Source organism: Ambystoma mexicanum, chromosome 6p, assembly GCF_040938575.1.
Source record: "Ambystoma mexicanum isolate Mex_15411 chromosome 6p, UKY_AmexF1_1, whole genome shotgun sequence".
Taxonomy (NCBI): Eukaryota; Metazoa; Chordata; class Amphibia; order Caudata; family Ambystomatidae; genus Ambystoma; species Ambystoma mexicanum.
The window spans coordinates 1,446,456,308-1,446,481,102 of record NC_090935.1 but is presented as its reverse complement, the minus strand read 5'-3'; positions in this window follow the sequence as shown (position 1 = coordinate 1,446,481,102).

Genomic DNA, 24,795 nt, shown 5'->3' with positions numbered 1-24,795 from the left:
GAAATGTGTTATGTTTTGTCGATATAAAATGTTCATTATATGTGCATTTGTTATCAAATTAGGCATTATAAAGACATGTAACCAGCACAGACACTCAATACCCCTGTGGAAGTGGGAAGCAAAGGGGGAGTTAATACATTCATGCTAAGGACAAGGGGCAAATGGTCACTCTCAAGCCTGCGTATTATGGCAATATCCGTGATCAATGTAGCAGTATTGGCCATAAAAGCATAGTCCAAGATGTTACAGGACTTGTGACCAACGCATGCTGGGCGGAGAGTCCGAAGGACATGAACCATTAATCATCGTAAATCTGGCGGAATAGAGGTCACCTACCCACTCCAACCCCTGTTTGCAGTGCTTTAAGAGCTGGTCACCATCCTCGGACAGGGGCGCTGAGGAACACTCCCGCTCCAGGGTTTCAAGGGCCGTTGGGATCTTAGAGTTGAAGTCTCCACATATGATGAACGGGAGACGTCCCAATTGGTCATCAATCAAGGTCTCTACTCCCACTAAAACTGTCCTGTGGGCAAGCCGATAGGGCAGATCATAGATGTTAACAATAATACATTCCTTATTTTCTCCATTGGGATCCACTGGACTAGAAACTCCACCCACCAAAATGTTAGGGGAGTTTGTAGGAAGTTCTTCCAAGTTCATGGGTTTCCTGATGGCCAGTAATAATCCTCCCTTGGGGTGTCCCCGTTCATCTTGTGTGGCCAATTTAAAGAGGAAGTGCCAACCATCCACAAGAACGGGGTTGGTGAGCCAAGTCTCCTGTAAGGCCACTACGAAATATTGGTCAATATGTTCCATCAGACCACCCCCCCTCAAAAAGACAGTTGCCACGAGTATTCCAATAGATCATTTGGGCGGGATGACCTTTGACGGCGGCTAAGAGCCCTTTTTTCCCATGTTGTGCAACTAGATTTGCCAACCATGCCCAATGTGCTCCTTCCCCCCATGGTCCGTCCTTCAACCCTGCACCTCTTGGCAAATTAGGGTTAGAAATGGAGTTGCCGTTGGGGTCAGGGATAGAGCCACCACTTCACATGGATTCAGTGTGTGGGTTCCTATTCATGCTTACCGGGCAAAATCTCCTGCCTTATTCCACTTCCAATACAATGCATTCATACCCCAATCGATACAAGCAGTCAGCATGCTCCAGAATGTATGTTAGGGTACTATTCACATGGACGAATACTATAGATGTAGCCCTAGGTACATTCTCACAAATATCAACAGTTTTGATGTCATTACTCTGGATATATCTTAGCGGAGTTATACTATAAAATAAGCCCAGCAAGGAAGCTCGGTTTAAAGCCAAGCCACTGTCAACACTAAAGAGGCTCAGTAAATTGAAATTGTCCTGCTTTGTTTACAATTAAAAACAACTGCACATATGTGTTCTTTTTCATTATTACATTATCTAGTTAGGGCAAAAGCAGGACCAACACATTTTTCCTTACAAATCTGTTGTAAAGGCATAGTGAGATAACATTATTTGTGCTGGATAAGACACTTTAGAGGCCATCCTGGAGTCATTTGATGATCATCGAACTACATTAGAAGTCATTCCCACATCCCCAGACGTCATCACGCTCTTAAAGTCAGCAGCAACGTTTTCAGGATTGTGTACGATGATTTGGACATGTTTTTAGGATGACTTGCTGATTACACCAACAGCATCCCCATTTTAGGAAACTCTGTGTTGCTGATTATTTTAGGATGGCTTGCCTATTACTTCAAGGGCGTTGCCATTTCAGAAAACTGTTTGTTCCTGATGATTTGGGGACGATTTTGGGATGACATGCTGATTACTTCTCGAGCATCACTGAGTTTGTTCATGATGATTTCAGGATGACTGGTGAATTACTGCAAGAGCATCACTGAGTTTGTTCATGATGATTTCAGGATGACTGGTGGATTACTGCAAGAGCATCACTGAGTTTGTTCATGATGATTTCAGGATGACTGGTGGATTACTGCAAGAGCATCACTGAGTTTGTTCCTGAAGATTTTAGGATGATTTCCTGACTACTACAGATTGTCCAGCACTCAGCCTTTGCTAAGCTGCACTTGTGCTGGTTGGTTTTCGAAGGCTTTGCTAAAGAACACCTTTTTGGTATTTTTTCTAATTGGATGGGAACAAGCATACAATGGATATTGCCATTTAAATTGAACTACAGAATGTAAAACTGTTAAATTATTCAATAATCACATTTAAAAAGCACACTTCACAGAAATAGTTTTCTTTCAGTAATAAGTGGCTAAGGCACATGGAGGGGAATGCACTGCTAAGTACATTCTGTAGTCAAAACTATTACTTTACTTAGTTTATGCTGCCAAAACCATGTGTTTCAAGACACATGTCACGCATGTCAAGCAGCTGCTCATTAAGCCATAATTGTTTGACCATAACATTTCTTATATAGTAATCAGTGCACATACTTTCTACTGGAGCCTGTGACCAAATGACTGCTGGAATGCAGGAGTACAACGATGACTAGTGTCTGAAATGCCTACTCAGCCCCACACTACTAGGACATCAGCAGTGATCTCAATCATAAGGGTGAATAAAGCTGCCAAAGGCAGTCTATACTCTTCCAGACGGCAATGTGAGCTGTTAAGTAGCAAACCAAACAGGATTACTTCAATGAATTAAAAGGAAAAGAATGTCCAACCAATGTTCTATAAAACAAATAGGATCTTTAATCAAACTAACGATGTACACATCTAATTAAAAATACCAGAGGATCACCCCTTCAAAAAAGCACCCTTTAAACACCAACCCATTTAAAGGAGAATGCAGACTTTGGAAGAAAAATTGGGCCGTCTGGATGGACACGGGTGCAGGATAGGCAAAGTTCAGTAGCAATGTCATACAAAAGGATATGCATTTTGTAAAGGTTGATCGTAGGGTCATATCAGTCACTATGGCCTTCAAAGCCAGGGCATGGAGGAAGGACTACCTTTTTAAGTCTTGCTTTGGAGCCCAAATGCCTTAGACAGGTTTTTCGTTATCAAACCAGGAGTCCTGTCACCAGGCCAGAGCAGAGTCAGGGAGCAGCGTCAATGGTATTCAATGGCATGGTGCAGGACCGCAGCAGCACTGGTTTGCAAGTCGAAGACACTGGATTCGGCTGGCAGTGTCGGGTAGGTATCGCTGAAGACTGCGGTCTTGGGTGCATTCAGCTGGGAGTGGAGGCTAGTAATCAGTGCACTTACACAGGCAGTGTTGAGTTGGGGCACTAGAAAGACTCAGCTGATCTCAGATATGGAGACAGCGGTGCGTCTGCATCAAGCAACACTCTGAAATGGCAGAGGCAGTTAAAGTCGCAGTTGAATCTGGTGGTTCCCTTGCAGCACCTTGGATGGTTTTGAAGGTGCCCAACATGGCATCGAGGCGCTTCAGAGATGCAGGGAGAACCATGGGTCGCCTCCTCAGTTCTTTGGGTTCTGGGGAACTCAGTCCATGGTCTCAGGGCAAGATAAGTCCTTTTCTGCACTTCCCAGCAAGAAGGGGTTTTTAGAGCACACATGCAGGGTTCCGTGGGATCGTTTACAGAAGGTCTTGTCAGGCAGTTGGTCACTCCCGATGGTCTCTGGGGATGGTTAAGGTGCAGAGCTTTCCCCTGCCTCGGAGCTCTCTATTGTCAGCTCTATGGCAATGGACTTTGGAACAGGCTGTAACCCCAACAGATTTCCAGTTGAATCCAGTTTGTTTTGGGAGTCAAATTCACTTCCACCCCAAGGGCCTCCTCCAATGTCCGGTTTAATGTTCAGTTTGCCCTGTTTTAGAGACTGGAGTGGGAGGCTGGAGGGAAAAATGGCTATGGGGCAAATCACAATATAACACCCTAACTAACCATTGGTTGGCAGACAGAGGCAAATAAACATGCTTTCTTGAAGTACATTTGAGATCACTGATATGAGCGCAAATGTTTAACGTTCTTAAAGTAGCAGGGAGGCCAGAATCACAGACCTTTTTAGGTTTTTCGTGGCTATGTGTGAGTTATGGAAAGGCCACCCAGTCATGTTTTTGCTTGGGATTCTGAGACTTGTAGTTTAACTACATTTCAAAGCAGAAAGAAAAAATATGTCCCAGGATTCTAAGGGAAAAAACAAGGAATGATTGGCCTTTTCACGCATGGTCGCTTGCAAACAGAGCTCTGGAATCAAACCTTGGAAACTAAGAGGCGCTTTAAGTGCTGTCTATAAACTGCAACTGTTAGCATGGGAAGTGAAGCTAGGAGAGAGATGGGAAGCGAGGAGGGGGGGCACACATGCTATGGGTATTTTTTGAATATGTATCCATCCATTGACCACTCATGGCCATTCTAGTCTCTATCACTACTCTCAGCCACCACCAGCCCCATCCCTTCTAAAACACCCTTCCACAGGATCTCTTTGAGCTAGCTATGTGCTTTTAAGGGGAAGTCTATGCTATTTCTAAGATGAATTCTGGAGTGGTGTATTTGCAACTATAGACCAGCTCCTGGTGTAATAAAAATGCCCCAACCAAGTGTGCCTTCAGCGACTTGATTTATAATCATATGTGTGTCCTTGCATCTGTTCCTTGTCCTGAATTCCTGTTACAAACAAGCATTGGCAACACCAATAGGTTTGGCTCATGTATAGGTATTAGGTAGGCACTGTCCTAATGGACCCAGGTGTTAACACAATTTGCTAGCTGTTGCCAATTTATGGCCAGATAGTACCATCATGGCAGTGCCTGTAAAATGTTTCTACCAGGCCTACAAAAAAGTCAAAACATTTGGCTTGGCCAATGCTTGTTTCTTTTGGACTGAGATATGGTGATTTAGTGACAGGTTTTTGGTTTCTGAGACATTACATGCGCAGTTTGGGTCCGTAGCAGAAACATTTAAGGATCCCGGACAGCTAATGGTTGGTCTAAATCCCCATCTTTTCCCTGTTTCTCATCATATTTATATGCAGATTATTAGCACAAGGGACTTGTGTTGCTGCCAAAATTGAACGAACACACTGAAGAACCATCACAAGATGATCAAGGCTCAGCAAAGCTACAAACAAGAGATTTTTAAATGCATTGGACCACCTCGCCTGCCAGCCTTTGCTACATTACCCATGCAAAAAGAAATCCACCTAGCCAAGTCACAACAACCACATCTCCATCACAAGGACATCCCCAACCATATAACAACCCCACCACAATCATAACTACATGTCAATGACATCCACATAAAAAAGTGATCTCCTCCATTTCAATATCAAAACCACTTCCTCATAACAGCCCTATGCACAACCACGTGCCAACATCATCTTCACACAACTATTCCAATCACATCCAAACTAGGTCCACAGTATTTAGTATAAAGTTTCTGTTTTTCTTTGCTTTCTATAACTTATTATTTGTCCATTAACAATCGAAGGCTAGAAGTCCCAGAATGCAGAGAATGAAACCAGTCTGGAATAGTGCCTTCCAAAAGGAACACTGTTTTCTGACATGTATGAAGATGGCCTATGTTTGAAATGAAATAGGAATTTAATTATTCAGCACCTGGTAAGAAATGTTGGGAAATATTAAGGGTGCCAGCCAGCAGGGAGAGCCAGCCTCAAGATATGGGGCTGGATGGCAGTTAGTGAGACGGGGCATTAAACCTATTGATCCATCCCCCTTACCCTGCTCCACAAGCCCAAGAGGCTGAGTTGATATTACGCCTTCCTTTGGCCCATTCGATGCATCTTTCACCCCCAACTCACCAGAGGCATAGCCACGATTGTGTAACAAGTGAGGCCTGGAGCTAATGTAGTAGGGCCCACACTAAGAAGAGCCCACCGAAGGAAGGGCACTTGTTCTGTCCCCGGCAAAATGCACTGGAGTGACAGAGCCAGAAACCTCAGAGTCATCTCCGACTCCTCTCTCGCCTTCCTCACTCACATTCAGGACATTGCCAAGAAGTCCCACTTTCAACTCTACCTTCTCAAAGGAATTCTCAGTTTCCTCACTTTCCTCCAGAAGCTCAATGTCTCTAGAGCTTTGGTTCTCCCTAGGCTAGACTACTGCAAGAGCCTTTTCCTTAATCTACCCTCCTCTTCTCTATGACCCCTCCAGCTAATCCAGAATAGGGCAGCAACACTTATCCTTGGTCTCAGGTCTAGGGACTGCATCTCTCCTGCCCTAAAATCTCTCCGCTGGCTCCCGGGGGCTGCAAGGATCAAATTCAAATCCCTCTGCATCATCCATAAGGCTGTCTGGGGCCAGGGACCACGCTATCTTCAACTTGCTCTCACCAAATACTCTCCCTCCAGAGCTTTACGCACCTCCGGCTCCAACTCTCTGTGTGTCATATGAGTGCAAACTGAAAGCCGGTGGCCGATCTCTTTCCTCAGCAGGCTCCCTCCTATGGAACAGCCTCCCTCTTCGTCCTGAGCCGGAACTCCTCAAATTCCGGAAGCTCAAGACTTTCCTTTTCACCTCTTCCTTCCCTCCCTCCTCTGCTAATCCTGCAGTTGCTGAGATTGGTGACCAGGGCCCTTATGTGTTCTTCTGGGCCCTGGCCTCCCACACCCAATCGCCTTCAGCCTCTGCCTGCTACCAGCACTTACCTGGCACCATTGGCCTATGCTACTGGTGGCCTTGCACTTATTTATTGGCAGCAGACCATTGCACTTGGCACTTACAGCTGCCCACTCCCTAGGACTTCCCTCCTGGCATTCCTAGCACTTCCCCTATACCCCCTTCCTTTCGCTTCTCTCTGCACTTGCACGTTCTGAATGCTCACAACACCTGGTATGTCTGCCTCTTTCCTTCTTTCTTTTAATTGACTTTTATTCCCATGTTCCCTCTCTGTTGCCCTGCGGGCACTTTGAGATACAATTTACTTGTTGTAAAAGTGCTTTACAAATGCACAATAAATAAATAAAATAGTGAGGGAGGGCCAACCAGTCAAGGGGGGGTTGTCCCCTTGAGAAAAGATTTTAAATAATGGGTTAAAATTGTGCATTTTACAGTACACTTTCGGTGATAAATTAGGTAAAAAGCCACACAGTTTATAATCGGTTTTGTAGGGTAAGACATAAAAAGTCTATTAGATGCCAAGTCACCAACAATTCATAGGCGCATTTTCATACACATTTTCATAATGCCTTTGCCCATTATATGCCAGTACTCTGCAAGTGTAAAAAGCATTTTCATATCGCTCGTGCCCACAGATGTCCATTATGGTGCACCTATAAATGCCACTATTCCCACACAGGAAAATACACGCTTGCACCCCCCTCTCCCCCCAAAGAACATGCAGAAACCGCTGTGGTAATAGCCCCATTTGGAGCCATAGCTCCCTGCTCGGGAGGGGTAAATGCTAGTAATGACCCCATCCGCAAGTCCCCCCATACTCAAACTCTGTCTCCTGGGAAGTTGAGATTACATGCAAAGATTTGGGATGATATTCGGAGCTTGTACTAGTTCTTTGATGGTTATTTGTAAATTGTATTCTGCGTGTACTTAAATGCTTTGTTTTATATGTATTAATTGATTTGCTTGTTTATCTTTGTGTAAATCTTATAAATAAATAAATTAAACTCTGTCTCCTTTGAAAACAATCAGTTATCTTCTTTTTTATGGAGGTGGCAGACAATCTAAAGTCCTGTGTGGAAACTCTTGAGGAATCCTCCAATTTGTGTGGAGGCATACTACTAGCCAGCGGTTCTCCTCTATGCATTTCCAGTGTGGCGAAGTAATTTGTTACCGGCTCAATGGCCACACTCACAGAGTTTGCACACTTCTCTTCCCGCGTGTTAACACTGCGCAAGTTTATCAAAACAGAGAACGGCAGTTTACCACAGATACAGTCTTTGTCAATGGGTGTCAATCGTGGATTTTCACGTGCCGTGATTTAATTTTCATTCCGTGTTACCTAGGAAGACATTGGCCGTTTGCCTACTGCCGCGCTGCTCACAACACTTGCAAGCAGTGCTCCCGGGATGCTTTTCTGCCTGTAGAAAAGTAAGGCCTGTTTGTGGATATCATTTCTCCTTTGATCGCTTTCTCCATCTCCTAATGCTGCACCAATCTCATGCACTCATGTTTTCCACTGCAGCCACCTCTCCCCATTCACCTCTTGCTTTATCCTATTGTCTCCCACATGCTTCACTATCCTGCACCTCTTTTCATGTGCACATCTGTAGCACACTGTCTCTTCCCACAGGCAGTCTCTCTGCATCCCTCATCCCCATACATTACTTTCCTTTTCACCATTCCCTATCCATTTCTCCCGCCCCTCCTCTTTCAAGTACAAGTATTTTCTCCACCTGCACCCTTCTCACTTGCCCTCTACCTCCCTTTGCCTCATTCCTCCAACATCCCCTCTCTCCCTTCACTAGACTCATTTGAATCACTCTCTTACACTACCCATTGCCTACAACACCATTCCCCTCATTCTTCTCCCTCTGCCCGTGCGCCTCATTTCCACTACCCCCTCACCCTACAACCCTCTCTATCTGCAGCTCACACTCTCACCTGCACCACTATCTTCCCATGCACTTTGTCTCATACCCCCCTCTGCCCTTGGGCCTCCACCTCTCTCTCTCTCTCTCTCTCTCTGTGTTTTCCACTCTCCTTGTATGCCACTCTAACAGTAGCACTCTGTTCCCTGTCCAGCTATCTCTTCAACTGGACTACAGCCATGCCTCCAAACACATTACTCTCACAAGGAAAGCGCAGCACCCCACTCTTTCCCAATCCACCTCTCATCCAATGCACCTCTCGCTCATGACCCCAGTGTCCAGGCATCTCTTTACCCTCGTTATCCCACTCTTAACTAAATCACTCTCTGCCCATTCACCTCTCTCTCTCTCACTCACTCCCCTCTGCAGTCCATTCACGTTTACCATGCACAGCTCTCTTCACATACACCTCTCAACCCTCCACTGCACTAAACCGGCCCATCTAGATGTCTATACCTATCTTTTTTATTTTTTTATTTTTTTTATTGTGTTTAACCATTTAAGATTTTCACAACTTTTGACGTTCGGCTTTCAAAGTTTATGTATGGTACTTAAGACAGCACTTTCATTCTTTTCTCTGTTCATTTTTTGTTTTCTTTTACGTAGCCCTTTATCAATTACAGGCTATCATTCGCAGAGTTTGCCTTTTTCAGTGCTATGTCCAGGAGTTTCGCTGCGGCCCGAGACCATCTGGCTGGGTCTCCTGCGATTAGTCGATTCCATCCCGTTTCTTCATTTAGCACTCACGGGTAGGATATAAGTTGTGCCAATTACGCCTCTCTTTCCTTGGTCATTTCAGGACAGGTCGTAAGGAGGTGTCTTAACGTTTCTATTTGCTCGTGATTTTCACAGAGACGGCATGTAGCTCTGAGAGATTGTGATCTAATAGCCAACATTTCCCTGGTATGGAGCAGGTTTAGGCCATCTAGATGTCTATACCTATCTCTCAGTGCACGTTTTTATCTCCCTAGGCAACATCTGCCTCTCCCAGTACTTTACTCACATGCACAGTTTACCACTCTCTAAGAACCAGACCCCTCCCACTCACTACTCTCTCAATCCCTTATACTCTCTCACTGTCGCCCCCTGCATAGTGCAGCACTTAGCACCTCACAAGCACACATTCCAACATGCTCTACATGTTCCACCGATTTCATTCAGGAGATGCTCCTCCATACACTATTTCTCTAATGACTGTCACCACTGTTTCTTGTCTAGTCCTTCCCCATATGCAAACATTCTGAAGCCAGTGTGGGCACAATGTCCCCACATGTGTGTGCATCTGAGCTAACACGAGCTGTAGCAGGTCTATCTTCCCACTCTTAACAACCTCCCAACCTCCTTGTTATAACCTGGGCATTTGCTCATAGTTATACCAACATTATTGCTCTTTCCATTCGCTACCTTTACCTCCCTCTTTTGGAAAAATGGCAGATAGAGATATTTTTCTTTTGTTGGCATAAAAGGCCGCAGATTTACTATCACAATATTACTACATACTTATCATCACTGCAAAACCAAACTTTGTGAAATTGGTCTCCAGGTGCGGTGACCAGCCGACTGCTCCATCTCAATATATTGCTTCCCCCATTTTCCAACCAAGTCCACTCTAGGCCAAACCTCCCCCAACCATTATTGTCTGCACCCCACCTGCCCTTTCAGGTGATCCTGGGTGGATGAGTGCCGTTTTTGCCAGGAGAAGCCGAGCCCTCATCAATACCTCCAGCGCCCTTGCCGCTAGGCCTCAGAGGAGCGAAGATCGCGAGAGGAGCAAAGCCCCGCCCTAACTTTCCCACGTCTCGTTAGTAGTACCTACAGTGTCACTGGTTGCTAAAACACTGCCTCGCCGTTCTGCGACTGCAACGGCGAAGACTTGCACTTTCCTTGCTGCTGAAATCCTTATGTGGGGTGGGAGGAAAAACTGCTCCAGACCTCGTTCCTCTGATGCTTGTTGGGTGAAAGATGGTGCTGCCAGTGGTCTGAGCCACTCTTATCCTCAAGAGCAAGCCCTCTTTGTTGACCTTTCGCTGGCTTCTCATCATGTTTGGCAGGCTTCCTGCCCCCTCATGCTCTTCCCGGGCTAAACACCCGGCTTTGCAGGTGTTATGAAGTTGTCTTACTGTATGTAACTAGATATGGCAATGCTTGCTATTCATAGAGAGCAGGGTGTTCATTGTGTATGATGTAGTACAGTTCTATGTGGAATGTCACAATGTAATATAGTTCTGAGCAGGGTGTCATAGCCTGCCTGTGGCCTGAGAATGTATACTCTTAATGTTGTACTTCATGACCTGTAATAAATGTTATTTTATCTCACTGGAAACTGTGGGACTATTCTTCATTGGTGATGAGGATCTTCTGACAGACCCCTGGCACTGCAGACTAATGGATTGGCAACCTATTTGCTCTGCAGTTACAACCTTGAAGCTGCTCCGCCATCCGCGTTTGCAGCGGCCAACGTGGGTGCTAGAAGGAGTGACTTGCCTTGACATATTCACCTCCAGACTGAGAAAAGCGTCAAGTTGCTCCGCTTTATATTCCCTAATTAAGGTGTTTGTAGCGGCCAAAATTGGGCAAGTATAGCAACAGGGGCAGTGTGCGTATGAGCGAATTGAAAGGCTCAAGTACGTTTGCATTTACCGTGCAAAACGATATTGGGCTGCAAAATAGAACGATTAAGTATACACTAAACGCATCAGGAAGCAAAACAAATACTGCAGAAAACAAGGAGAAAGAACTGAATGATCACTTCATTTACATATATAAAATAACCTTTATTACAGGTCATGAAGTAGTAATGAAGAATTGTCCCACGCAGTACCTGGGACATGTAATAGCTGCTCAGGATCTAAAGCCGAAAGACTCAATGGTCACTACTGCTATCAAAGAGGTTGTAGATCCCAAGAACAAAGGGGAATTACGATCTTTCCTTGGAATGTTAGAGTTTTATTAAAAATATATAAAAAGTTATGCAGAAAAGGTCACTGAGATGAGAAAGTCATTGAGGAAAAGCGAGGAGTTTGTGTGGAACGATGAGTGCCATATGGAATTTAAAAAGATTAAGGAGGAAATAAATCTGGCTGAACCTTTAAAGAAATTTGACACGAGAAGAAAGTGTGTGCTCACCGTTGATGCAAGAGATGTCGGTTTAGTGGCGGTTTTGTCCCAAATTAAGGATGAGGGTGTAAAGATACCGGTGGGGGGTGTCTGTACTTCTGCTCTCTATATTGTAGAGAGGTACAGAGGACCCCAGCCAAGATTCTCTATAAGGTAGCAATGGACGAGCAATCAAGGCCTAGCTTCTCAGGAGGTGATGCAGGCTGGTTCTTAAGTACAGTGTAGTCCCCGAACCCCCACAAAGTAGTGTCCACACATTGTATTACTGAAAACACAGTCTTTATATAATTAATATTCAAAGTTATGTACACGATCACAATAACACACTTTGTACTCGGAAATCAACAATAGTAAATATATACAATTCTAAAGTGGTACCGCCAATATGATCAGATCTCATTAAAGTGCATTTACTATACTGTTAGAATGTCACACAGATCAATAACACGGAAACCAGCAATAGAGATAGGAAGGAAAGCAAGATGGTTGACACAATTGGCAGACTACTGGCCCAGCTACCTAGACACAGTTCTGTCTGGAGATCCCCCCACCTGGGCAACCTGTAAAATAAAGATATAGCACAAGCCCAGTCCATATATTGATCAATAGTCTTATTTCCTCCTATAATGTTTTTACCCCCCAATGTACCTGGTGGAGTAGAGTTCTTCGAAGAAGCGTCGACGGATCCTTCTTGAGTGACTCCCTTTAAAGCAGGAGCCATGGATCGTCGAGAGGCGTTGAAGAAGGTGAACTTGGCGTCGATGTTCGAGGGTGCTGAGACCACGACGTCGATCCAGGTGGTGCTCGTCAGCAACGTCCTGCGAGGATGAGGTGTGCGGGGCACCTCGGCGATTGATTGTTCAGGACCGCAAAGAGTTTTAGAAGAACTGTGGCCCAGCAAGGGCATCTAGTCGTCGAAGTCTTTGTGGCCTTCAGGTGGCTGGAAACCCACCGGCGGAATCTCCTCGGCACGTTGGCGGCCTTGACTCTCTCTGGCAGGATAAAGCAGTCGTCGGTGCGGAAAAGGGAGTCCTTCGATTCAAATGTTCTTAGGCAAAGGAGCGGGCGGCTCTGGTTGTTGGCGGCACAACGTCAAGCGGTTCCCTCTTCTGGGGCAACACACTTCGACGGGCCTCCAGCGGTTACAGAAACCTGCGAACCCTGGTCGATGGCAATGGACTTCGACAGTGGCGAAGTCCGGGTGCTTCACTTCGATCTCCTCAGCGGTCCCATCTCGGGTCGGCAGCCTTTTGAGGGTCTGACTTCCAGGGAGCTTCGGCGAAGGGTAGCGGTGCTCGATGGTCCCTCGGAGCACGGGAAGAGGGTGCCTTACCAGGTCCTCTCTCGGATCAGTCTTCGACGAATTCGGCAGCTTTCAGATCAGGTTGAAGCACATGCAACAGCAAGTCTTCTTCCAGCTGGGCGCCGAGGATCAGCAGTTCCAGTAACTCTTCAAGTATAGACACAGCTTCTGAACAATTTCCAGTGGTGAGAGATCTCCAGATATACTATCCTGTCTCTCATCCACACTGCTGGGCCACACTCAGCAGCCAATCATACAGAAGGGCATTCATGCAATCAATCAGCCAATCAGGCGTACAGTGCATTCAGGCCATCCTCCTCCCTCTCAGACACTTACAACAAGGAATGTAGATTGGGACAAGTACCCAGCCATTCAACACTACACACTGCATTCAGGCCAGTTTCGGGCAGGGCTGTCTCAGTCTTTGTCTCTCATACCAGAAACCAGATAGCCACAGCAAGAAGTGCATATTGGTCACACACTCCATTCACCCAGGTCCCACCCACAGGGTGTACCCACAACATACAGTCACTGGGAAGGCTCCAGCCAGTCTGGACTGGACTTCTCAAAAACACCATATATGGAACTTCCACCCAACAGCCAGTCAGGGGGAAGGGACAGAGTCAGGGCTTCCCAGGACTTTGGGAAAACAAGGTAACAGGCAATAGAAAGCAAGAGGCCACAGGGGCCATCTTGTTTTCCATAAGGAATCAACTGATTCCAATGGCAGGGCCTGGGTATCCCAAAATGAAGGATACTCAGAGCACCTGTCAAATACAGCATGGAGCTGCCACCAGCCCATACCCTGCTCTGTGGGCCACCCACAGGTGCCCAAAATCCTACACTAGGGGTACAGCCTGCATCACCTCCTGAGAAGCTAGGCCTTGATTGCTCGTCCATTGCTACCTTATAGAGAATCTTGGCTGGGGTCCTCTGTGCCTCTCCTCTACCATATAGAGAGCAGAAGTACAGACACCCCCCACCGGTATCTTTACACTGGTGGCAGAGGTGGGATGCTTATGGCTTTAAGAATCAGTGTATAACCGTGCCACTTACAAAACATCCGCAGTTTATTAAATTAAGGTTTAGTTGTGTACAAAATAACTGCATTACAAACAATGGAGTCTATTGCAAATGGTAAATTGACTAGGATGAGTTTAGAGGCTCTCCAGAGTGCTTGCAGACTGATGGTGAAACTCTTGATGAGGGGGGGGGATGCAACCAATGAGGACTCTGCCCCTGGGGTTTCTGCTGAATCTGTTTCTGGGAATGCCACCATTCCTGCTGCCTCTGTTCCGAACCCCAGAAATTCCATAGAACTTGAGTTATTAAGGATGAAGTTGGCCTTTGAATACCGCAAGTTGGAGATAGAAGCTGAGCTTAAGAAAGAGGAGCTGGCACAGTAAGTGGTACTCAAGAAATAGGGATCTTGAACTCAAAGACAAGGACACTGTATGTCAGAGAATCCAGCTATAGAAAGCTAGAGTGGAGACTTCAGCGAAACCAGTTGAGAGTGGCAGGTCCCCAGCCACCAGGTTTATGAAAGATTTGGTTGGTGTGTTTGTGGAGGGTTCTGATATCCTCCAATGGATTGAAGCATTTGAAATGGCTTGTGCAATTCATGATGTTGACAAAAGAGATTGGGCTGAGTGTTTGTTAAGCAGAGTGCCTCAAACTGGGTAAGACTGTATTCTGAAGCTGAGTGTGGAAGACAGGGGTCAGTATGAGTGTATGAAGTCTGCTTTGATTGCCATGGGCTATGGGAAAGAAAGGTTCATATTGGTAATGGTTAATGCATTCTCCCGCTGGTGCGAGTATAAGATAGTTAGAGACATAGATGGAGGTAGTATTGTTTAAGTATTTATGCAAGGTATTTGGGAGAGAAGGATTTCCCAAGTATATTCTGATGGATAATGCTCTTCAGTTTACGGGAGGATGCTTTAAAGAATATGTGAGGAATTGTTGCATAATACATAAGAAGGCTGCATTGTACCATTCCAAAGGGAATGGGTTGGTGGAAAGAATGAACAGATGTGTTATGGACGGTGTTCAATTGGTGAAAGCGTGTGGTGTGAGTAGGAGTTTGGCAGTAGAAGAAAGGATGGGTGCGTTGAGAATGGCACCGCATTCTGTTACAGGAGTTTCTCCATTTGAATTGATGAGAGGGCACAAAGGATATTCTTTGGTTTGTCCCCCGTGGATGGAAAGAGGAGTGGAATCTGATTGTACGATTGAAAAGTTGAGAAAAGATCTCAGAAATAAGAAAGAGCAGTTTGTTATGAGGGAGAACTGGAGAAGAGGGAATAAGGAACTCAGAGTGGAATGTGGAGATTATGTGAAGATCAGGAAGGCGGTGATCAAGAAGAAGGGAGATCCATTGTATTTGGATCCTGTATGTGTGGTAGCAGTGATGAGGGGTGCTGTGAGGGTGAGTGGAGGAATAAAAATACAATCGCTGTGGTGAGAAGATTGTGTGGGTAATAAGAGAGGGAGATATGTTATGAAGTTGTCTCACTGTATGTAAATAGTTATGGCAATGCTTGCTATTCATAGGGAGCAGGTTGTTCATTGTGTATGATGTAGTATAGCTCTATGTGGAATGTCACAGTGTAATATAGTTCTTAGCAGGGTGTCATAGCCTGCCTGTGGCCAGAGAATGTTTACTCTTAATGTTGCTTCTATTACTGTTTGCATTAGCCAGCCAGGTGTAAGGTTGAGCTGGGGGTCTGTACTTCATGACCTACAATAAAGGTTATTTTATCTCACTGGAAACTGTGTGGGACTATTCTTCAGTTGACTTTTGCCCAACCCCACCCCCTTATCCAGGGGGAAGGAAGGAGGACGCTGCCATGTTATCTGGGCGCCTCCTCTAGGGTTTCACCCGTCGTCACTGCTATAACCTGCGCATTTGTCCATAGTTATACCAACATTATTGCTCTTTCCATTCGCTACCCTTACCTCCCTCTTTTGGAAAAAGGGAAGATGGAGAAATTTTTCTTTTGTTGGCATAAAAGGCCACAGATTTATTATCACAATATTACTAAACACTACATGCTTATCATCCCTGCAAAAGCAAACTTTGTGAAATTGTGGTGACCAGCCGACTGCTCCATCTCAAAACATTGCTTCCCCCATTTTCCAACCAAGTCCACTCTAGGCCAAAGCTCCCCCAACCATTACTGTCTGCGCCCCGCCTGCCCTTGCAGGTAATCCTGGGTGGAGGAGTGCCGTTTTTGCCGGGGGAAGCCGAGCCCTCATCGACACCTCCAGCGCCCTTGCTGCTAGGCATCAGAGTAGCGCTGATAGCGACAGGAGCGAAAACCCCTGCCGCTTTCCCACGGCTCGTTAGTAGTACCTAGAGTGTCACTGCTCGTTAAAACACTGCCATGCCACAGATGGGTCCACGCCCATCTGTGGCTCCCCGCATCGTTGCTCATAACTCCAGCAGCTTTGTGCACAAGTTCCAGAAGAACAGATCCATGCCTGCCAGAGACAAGTGCACTCCGTCCTTCTCGTAGTACTCCAGCGACTTTAGGTTGATCAAACCGTGCCTGACCTGAGTGAAACCTCTGCCCCTGCAGAACTTGGCCATTGTGCCATTTAACTTTCTCCTCGATTTTTCCACAGCCGAATGACTTTCGGCTCCCCTCCACTTTTGCCGTGGTATAATCTCGGACCAGATGATCTCTGTATCTCCCAAACGGGAGGCCAATTCCTGCAGGGTGTCCATTATTTCCCTCATTAGTACCCCTCTGCCCAGGCTTGCAGGTCATTTCCACCCAGATGAATGATTAGTACTTTGGGCCTGCAATGTCTACTCAACAATTTTTCCACGTTCCCTTGCAGCTGGCCCCATCTCATCCCGGGCACCCCATGCCACCAGATCCGATACTCGCCAGCCGTCATCCTCTCTTTCTGTTGTCCATTTATCCATTGCCCTTGTCACGAAAGAATGACCCACTACCCAAACGGACTGCTTCCTCCTTTGAGCTGCTGTTTTTTTTTAAGAGGAGATGAGAACGTGGCATATTAACATCACATTTTGTCCGGCTTTATATATCTCTTGAAACAGCTAGACTTCCACCCCCCTATTTTCATAATTATTTCTGGCATCATGCCCAGCCCTGCTTCTGAAATGGCTGCCCCAATTCTGAATGAACGGTTTCCAAACCCCCCTTCCGTCACTCCCATGTCTTTCAATGCCATACCCATCACGCTCTTGAACTGGAAAAATAGGTTTGAGCCTGCTCCAGCGGGCTGTCTTACTTGCAGGTATGCAGCTAGACCGTCTAGTGGACAAACTGGGCTTTCCTTGATACCGTAGAGTGTGATTGCTCTCCCCCTCCCTTTTTGATCCATCTTAGACTTTCTTAGGTGTATGTGGACCCGATCCCCTGTCAACGTAACATCTTCCAGCCTCAAAAACCCCAAACCCCGGCCCTCTTTATTCTCTGGAACCAACTTGCTTACTCTGAAAGCCCCAAAGAAGGCCAAGGTGAATGCTCCCGTGAACAGTACTTTCTCTCCTTCACTCTGGCATGTTTTTGGCAGGATTCCTATCAAACTGTGCAGTTTCAGAATATCTATGGGGCGCCTGTATCGGCTGTTATCTCTGTGCGTTTCGCCCACCATTTCATAGCCTTCGTGACGTAATGCTCCTATGTGGGATCAGGCATCCCCACCAGCTTATGGTAGAATGCTATCACTGCCAAGTGATAATTTACCCAGGCTCTGGTTTTCTGATTATGCCAGCTCCACCTGACAAAGGTGCGCACTGGCGATCCCCCTTGCTGCTCTGCCAGGAATTCCTCCTTGAAAGTCAAGAATCGCTCCCAAAACACTTTGTATCGCCTTCCTGTGCCTGGCACCAATGCTGTGTCGCTCAGTGAGCTCCAATTTTCCCAATCATGCCCTACCATTGGCCCTTGAATGGGGTCTTACTCTTACTTGCCTCTGGTCTGTTCTCCCGAAACCTTCCCCACTGTAAACGAGAGAGAATCAGCTGCTACGTTCCTTACTCCCGGTATGTGTTGTGCTCTTACTTCAGGGTTTAACTTGAGTAGGCTTGTTGTCAGCGCCCCCTGAGCAACCTCAGTACCCTTAAATTGCTAGACGTCCCTTGATTTATGATCTGTGCCACTGCTAAGTTATCTGACCACAGAATCACCCTTTTATTGCCTAGCGACTCCTCCCATAGCCTGAATGCAACTACGATGGGAAGCAATTCCAGCAATGTGATGTCTCTGGTTATGCCCTCCTCATGCCATGCTGTCGGCCAAGCATGCCCGCACCACTCATTCCCTAGTTTTGCCCCAAAACCGTGGGCATTGATACATGGGGGTGTCCTTCCCTGGGTATTTCACTGTATTACTAACAATTTGGTAATACATATTTCAATTTTTGTCATGCGGGATACATTAGAGAGCAGTTACAGTGTATCATGTACATTATATAATGGTTGTGTTGAGCTATCCCTTGATAGTGCGCCGAAAAATAATGGAATGGCAAGTAGTGATGATTAATCAATTCCTGTTTATTTTTGTGATGTTAGAGCCTTTGTGGATGACACGTGTTTCGGCAGAGCTGCCTTTATCGAATCCAGGCTATATAGATAGCTCATAAGTCACTGCATAATGCATAAAGGTGCTGAAGTTCACAGGGATGAATCCCTCCTGATACAAAGAAGTCCTCCGTAGGACACTCGTACATACGGAGGACTTCTTTGTATCAGGAGGGATTCATCCCTGTGAACTTCAGCACCTTTATGCATTATGCAGTGACTTATGAGCTATCTATATAGCCTGGATTCGATAAAGGCAGCTCTGCCGAAACACGTGTCATCCACAAAGGTTCTAACATCACAAAAATAAACAGGAATTGATTAATCATCACTACTTGCCATTCCATTATTTTTCGGCGCACTATCAAGGGATAGCTCAACACAACCATTATATATTGTCACAAACGGAGTGGAGGGACTCTAAGTCTCCGTAGTAGCTAAACCTGGTGCGACGCAAGATCTTTAACATCACCTCAACTCTCATGGACAAACCCTTTTAATTTAACGGGGCGCGTAGGTACTGCAGCAGGTGTCATCACAAACAGTCCCTCACCAAGAATGCAATATCATGTACATTATTTGTTGATTTAAGAAGCATAAGCACATACAAGTTTAACAAAAAAGTTTGACCAGTCTTTATTAGTGGTCTTACGCTGTTTATAGGTTAGAAAAAAGTGTTGTAGGTGGTATAAACAGCAGAAATACAATGGTACTGTGGATGACATTCATAGGTATAAAACAATTTACTAGTACTTCAACAGCATTAGACATATACATAGGCATAAAGACTGCCGTCTTTATGGCCGCCTGAAGCATCTGTAAAAAGTCTCACATTTTCACTACTAGCCCATTGATCCTGCCACAGTTGGACCCAATTGAAATTATCCAGGAAACTATTCCACATCTTCAGGTCCTCCTTTACTTCAGCACCCAAACGCACATGCTGGGATGCATGTTGCAGCCCCAATGTCTTTAGCGCAATGCTCCTGGCGAACACCCTGCAAGCTGGAATCACCCTACAACCGAAATTCAATTTGCCTGCCAATGATTGCAGCTCCCTCAATGTGGCCTTGCTCCTGCCCCTCAATTCCTTGATAGTGTCCTTTAGGTTCTCCACTTTGTCCCTTGGGAGTCTTGTTATCCCTTCCTCATTCCAAAGAATGTTAACTTTGCGAGTGGGCCCACTGTTTATCTTTTCACTAGAGGAACCACCAGCTCCTGCCTCAATGCCTTAAACCTGTCCATTAGCGAGACATATCCGTCTGTTCCTTTCCTTCCGACGAACAAGAAGTCATCCAAGTAATTCATCACTTTCCCGTTCCCTGCACTCTGCTTTAGTGCGTACTCCAAAAACATACTACTAAAAGTACGCACACGAAATTGAGCAACCCATGGACAAGCATTTGTCATAATAATACAATCTATGCATAAATGGGCCACATCGTGGCCACAGTGATTAGCCCCGTGGGTTCACATACCAGTGGGAGGCAAAGTATATGATCTCAACAAGAAAGAAAGAATACTGGTATGTGTTGGGTTGGCTACTGTGAAGTCTAAATAAATTGGAAAGGTTCACCTGGTCTCAACCCATATAGTCTTGATAATTTATCAAAATTTACATGCACAGAAGGTGTGCTGGAAACCTCCACAATGATGGAACAAAAAAAGGTTTTTTAGAAAAGAAACTTTTATATCACAACTTAGTGCATATAATAAAAACAAACTTGGAGGTACATATATAATTGAAGACATAAATACAAATCTTCCATTTGTGGAAATAAAGAATGACAATTTTAACACAAAGGGGAAAAAAGGAGAAGGATTAGTGCATCAAAAAGAAAGCATACATAAAAATACATACGACAATTTTCCTATTAGCAAAACAACAGTTATTTATCACTAGAGTATTGGAATAGATCAAATAGCAAAACATTAGAGTAAATATAGTGATAAGTACCATACTGTCTCTATTTGAAATTATAGAAACTCAAAAATGAATATTCTTCAGTGTTTTGAATCAATCCCCAAGGACTCAGGGATGAGAATGGGGCCTGCCAACGCTTTGGGGGGAGTCAAAAAGCAAAAAATTAGATACATGTTTAACAGAGAGGACATGGTCCCATTAATGGATACATGTCACATAGGCAAAAAAAGAGAGAGATCCTGGTGTCCACAGGTGATGCTGTGAAGGACCTGTAATTCCCCTCTGATAGAAGAAAAGCGTTTCGGCGGAACAGGATTGGATAGAGACAAGAAGAAAGTGTTTTTCATATCCAAGGATTGTCCTCCGCCTTCATCAGGGCAATGTTTGGCAAGACCCTGTAGGATTGGAAAGATGAAAAAGGAAAAAAAAAAAAACAAAAAAAAAAAAAGGGGGGGGAAAAACTGGAGTGAATCTGAAAGACAAATTGCGATTGAAACTTGAGAATGGATCAACCATGGAGGCGGGACAGTACAGGATGCCTGTTACATGTAAAGCGTAAAGCACAAATGCAAAAACAGACAACGATAATAGTCGAGTCTGTAGATGTATCTCATGGCCACAAACTCATCAATCCTCACACGGAGTCGGGGAGAACTCGGAAGTAATTCCGATGCGTCTCCCCCCGGGGAGGGGGCAGAGAATATAAATTGTGGCCTTGGGTCCCCTTTGGAGGAGTGATGCATGGGTCCCTGTGTGTCACCCACCCGCCGGAGGGAGCCGGGGGTGCAACAGGACCGGGCAGGAATGGCTGAATAATGAGGAAAAATGCTTACTTGAAAAGGGCTGCTGTCTAAGTGAGCCAATGGACGTGGGGTACTGATGGCTGGTGTCGCAGAGTCCGACCGTCTGATGAAGTGTATGAGGGTCCAGAAGGTGATTCGCGTACAACAAAGGCAGAAAAGAGGGACCTGTAATTGGTAGGAGACCATAATTAGATGCCGTGGTGAGAGGACTCATCAGTAGGCAAGTGCACAATGACTCGGAGGAATATCCGGTCGGACCAGGAGCAAACGGAGAGATTACCTGGTTCGCATATGTGTCCTTGGTCCGAAGGTAGTAAAAGAGAGACCGGAAACCATCAAGTGGAAAAAGGCTGAAAAAACATCTCGGTCGACTTCCCAATGTTAATGAGTGCCACCGGGACACGGACATCGACCTTGAAGCCCAGCAAGTTATAGCTCCTTTCATTGATTGGTAATAACCTGAAGGCTGATTCAATGTCTGCTTTCCCCATTAGTGCCCCACTCCCCATGGCCTTCACCAGTTCAACTGCATCCTCAAAGGAGGCGTAATTCACCCTACATCTTTCCTCTGCTATGCCATCGTTCACTGATTATCGTCCCTCTGGGAAGAATAGGTGCTGGATGAGTCGAAACTGCCCTGCTTCCTTTTTGGGCACCAAACCCAAGGGTGATACCCTAAAGTTTTTGAAAGGATGTGTAATGAAAGGACCAGCCACCCTATCTAGACCAACTTCTTTTGCACATTTTTGTTTCAATACCTCTGTCATTTTTAGTGCTGACTTCAAGTTGTCAGCCTCCATGCTCCCTACTGGGCCAGTGTAAGGGATTACAAACCCCCCCTCTAAAACCCTCCCAAATTAGTTTTGCAACAGCGCTATTATGGTAAGAGTTTAGGAATGGCATCATTTTTGCAAGGAGTATGGGTTTCGGCAGTGCGCTGTCAATTTCGCTTTACATTCTCTTTTGGCTTTGTGCTAGCGCTCTTTTTTCCCCCATCGCATGATGTTGCGCTATGACTCCCTGAACATTTGGTGCATTCATGCCTGAATTTACAGATTTTGCCAAAAGGGCAATAGCCTTGCTGAAATTTCAAGCATGTCGCTTGCTCCCCTGCTGATAGCTGCGTCTACTATTCCGGGAGAAGCGCTCGCAAAAGGAACCCCTCTTCCTGTCCCCATATGACCATTTCTCCTTCTTATAATAAGGCCTTCTTAAATGGGGGAAAGGCCTTCTTATAATAAGGCCTTTCCCCCATTTAATTTGCTGATACCATCTTTTCAATGTAACCCGTCACATCGACTTCATCCCATGACATAACTGGCCCAATCTGCATCTTTAACCGGAAGCCCCTGTCATATTTCAACTATGCCTCTCCACCTGAAATAGGCGGTTTTGATGTATTGTTCATAGGTAAATAGTGCCCCTGTATCTCCTGGGAATTTCTCTACCATAATGGATGCCAGCATTCTGAAAACTGCTAACCAGTTGTGAATTTTCTCCTCCTTCATAATCTTCTCCCTTTCTTTTTCTGAAATGTGGCGCATGTCAAGCCATATTGGCTCTATCTCAAGCAGGCTGAAAATATCAATGAATTCCTTTTGCCATATTCTCTCTTTGAATGCTGCTTGGGATATGCCACTCTAATGCATTCCCCATCGCTCGCACTGGTGCGAAGTGTGGCATTCTTCTCCCAAAATTGTACCACTCACAGACACCTCTCCTTGCCCCTGGAGGCTGGAAGCCATTGTGACCACCCGCTGTGGGTGCGTGACCACCCCTTGTGGCAGTTCCCCAGACATGGTAACAGGTTGGTCCGGTGTACCCAAAACCCCCTCCGGGCCACTCACCACCCCTCTCGGCGTATCCCCTTGCTGGTGAACCACTTCCGTATTCCTCCCCACCTGGTTAAAGGCATTAACATTCCCACACAGCATTTGCCCATTCACCCCATTGCCCCATGCTTGCAAACACTGCATCACTATACCTTTCACTTGCTTCAAGGATGCAGGTCCCTCTGGTGCCATTGCCGCCATGGTGGCCGCATGTGTGCTGGGACCACTGCCGCTAGTCCTTGGGACATCTGCAGGCAAAGCCGGCGGGTTGGCAACAGGCCCCTGCTTCTTCCCTCTGTTTTTGTCTCCACCAGCTGCTTTCTATGCTTCTCTTTTTCCTTGGCTGCTTCCGTCTGCTGCCTAATCGCCTTTGCTTTAGCAGTTAATGTCCTTCTTCTTTTGGCCCCAGGTTCCTCTTCTTCAATGGCCAGTAGCTCCTGCATGGCCTGCTCCTCTGTGTACGTGGGAAATAACAAAGGGGACTGTGGCCTGCCATCAGAAGGACCAGCTACTTCTCCGTCCAGGGGTGTTGCCAGTTTTTGCAGACAGTTGGCACGCTGTCCAGTTAAAGCATCGAATAAAAAATGAACGACACAATAGGGCCAAAAACAAAAGGATCACATTTTTTTTTATTATATTTTTTTTTGGGTTTTCGTATAGGTAAAAAAAATGGTCTTTACCAAAAAAACGGGGGTTGGGGATTTCGATCCTTTAGTTTTCGGTACTTTTGAGTCGATCCTTTGACCATTCGACCCTTTTTTTCAATCCTTTAACCTATAACCAGTTGGCACCATGCCTTGCTGCTGCCATCCGTGCCATTTGTAAAAATTGCTGAAGATCATACTGCGCAGTCCCCTCCCGGTGTGCCAGCCCCTTGTGTCGACATCCTGTGCTTGCCATGGGATTTTATGTGCTGGAATCACTTGCTGCAGTGCCGAGACTCTGGAGCGTGTACTGCCTCGCTCATCCACCGCCTAAACTGCTTGCAGCGACCTTCGTGGCACATGCACTGACTGGGTTTGCGTCTCGCTCGTCTGAAAGTTCACAAGGCTTCCTGCCTTGTTCACCGCTGCGGCCCTAGTGCAGAAATGCTTCCCTGTGCGCTGCAATGTGTCCTGCTCCACACAATCCTTTGTTGCTTCAGCTCTCACCGCCGTGGGCCGATCGATGTTCTGTTTGCTTTTCGTTTGAATTTAGAGCGCTCTTTCAAGACCTCGATCTCGACCAATGTTATAGTTTACTTATGCTGTCACCGCCGCAGCCTGTTCGCTCGTGTCGCTTGATGATTTATATATATTTTTTATTAAAAAGAGAAATCCGAGCGCTCAGGCATTCACTGCTGCGACCCGTTCGCCCTGCTTGCTGGAGCACTTTGCGCCGTGGCTCACTTTTTCACGTGCTCCTCCTGGCAGCGGCCCCAGAATGCACACGCACAGCACGCCGGACCGAGTCGCTGTTTAACTCTTGCTTGCCTGCTTGCTGCTTCTCCTCCTCACCGGGCACCTTCCTCGCTGAAGGCATCCCATAGGGGAAGGTCTTGGTCTTCATGGCGGCCTCCTGGCACATGCACCGTTTGACCATGGAGCCGCAACCACTCCTAGCAGACTCTGCTCCGCAAAACTGCACAACAGCAAACCAGACAGTAAAAACTGCTCCCAACCTCGTTCCTCCGACATTTGTTGGGTGAAAGATGGGGCAACAAACTGCTCCCGACCTCGTTCCTCCGACGTTTGTTGGGTGAAATATGGTGCTGCCAGCGGCCTTAG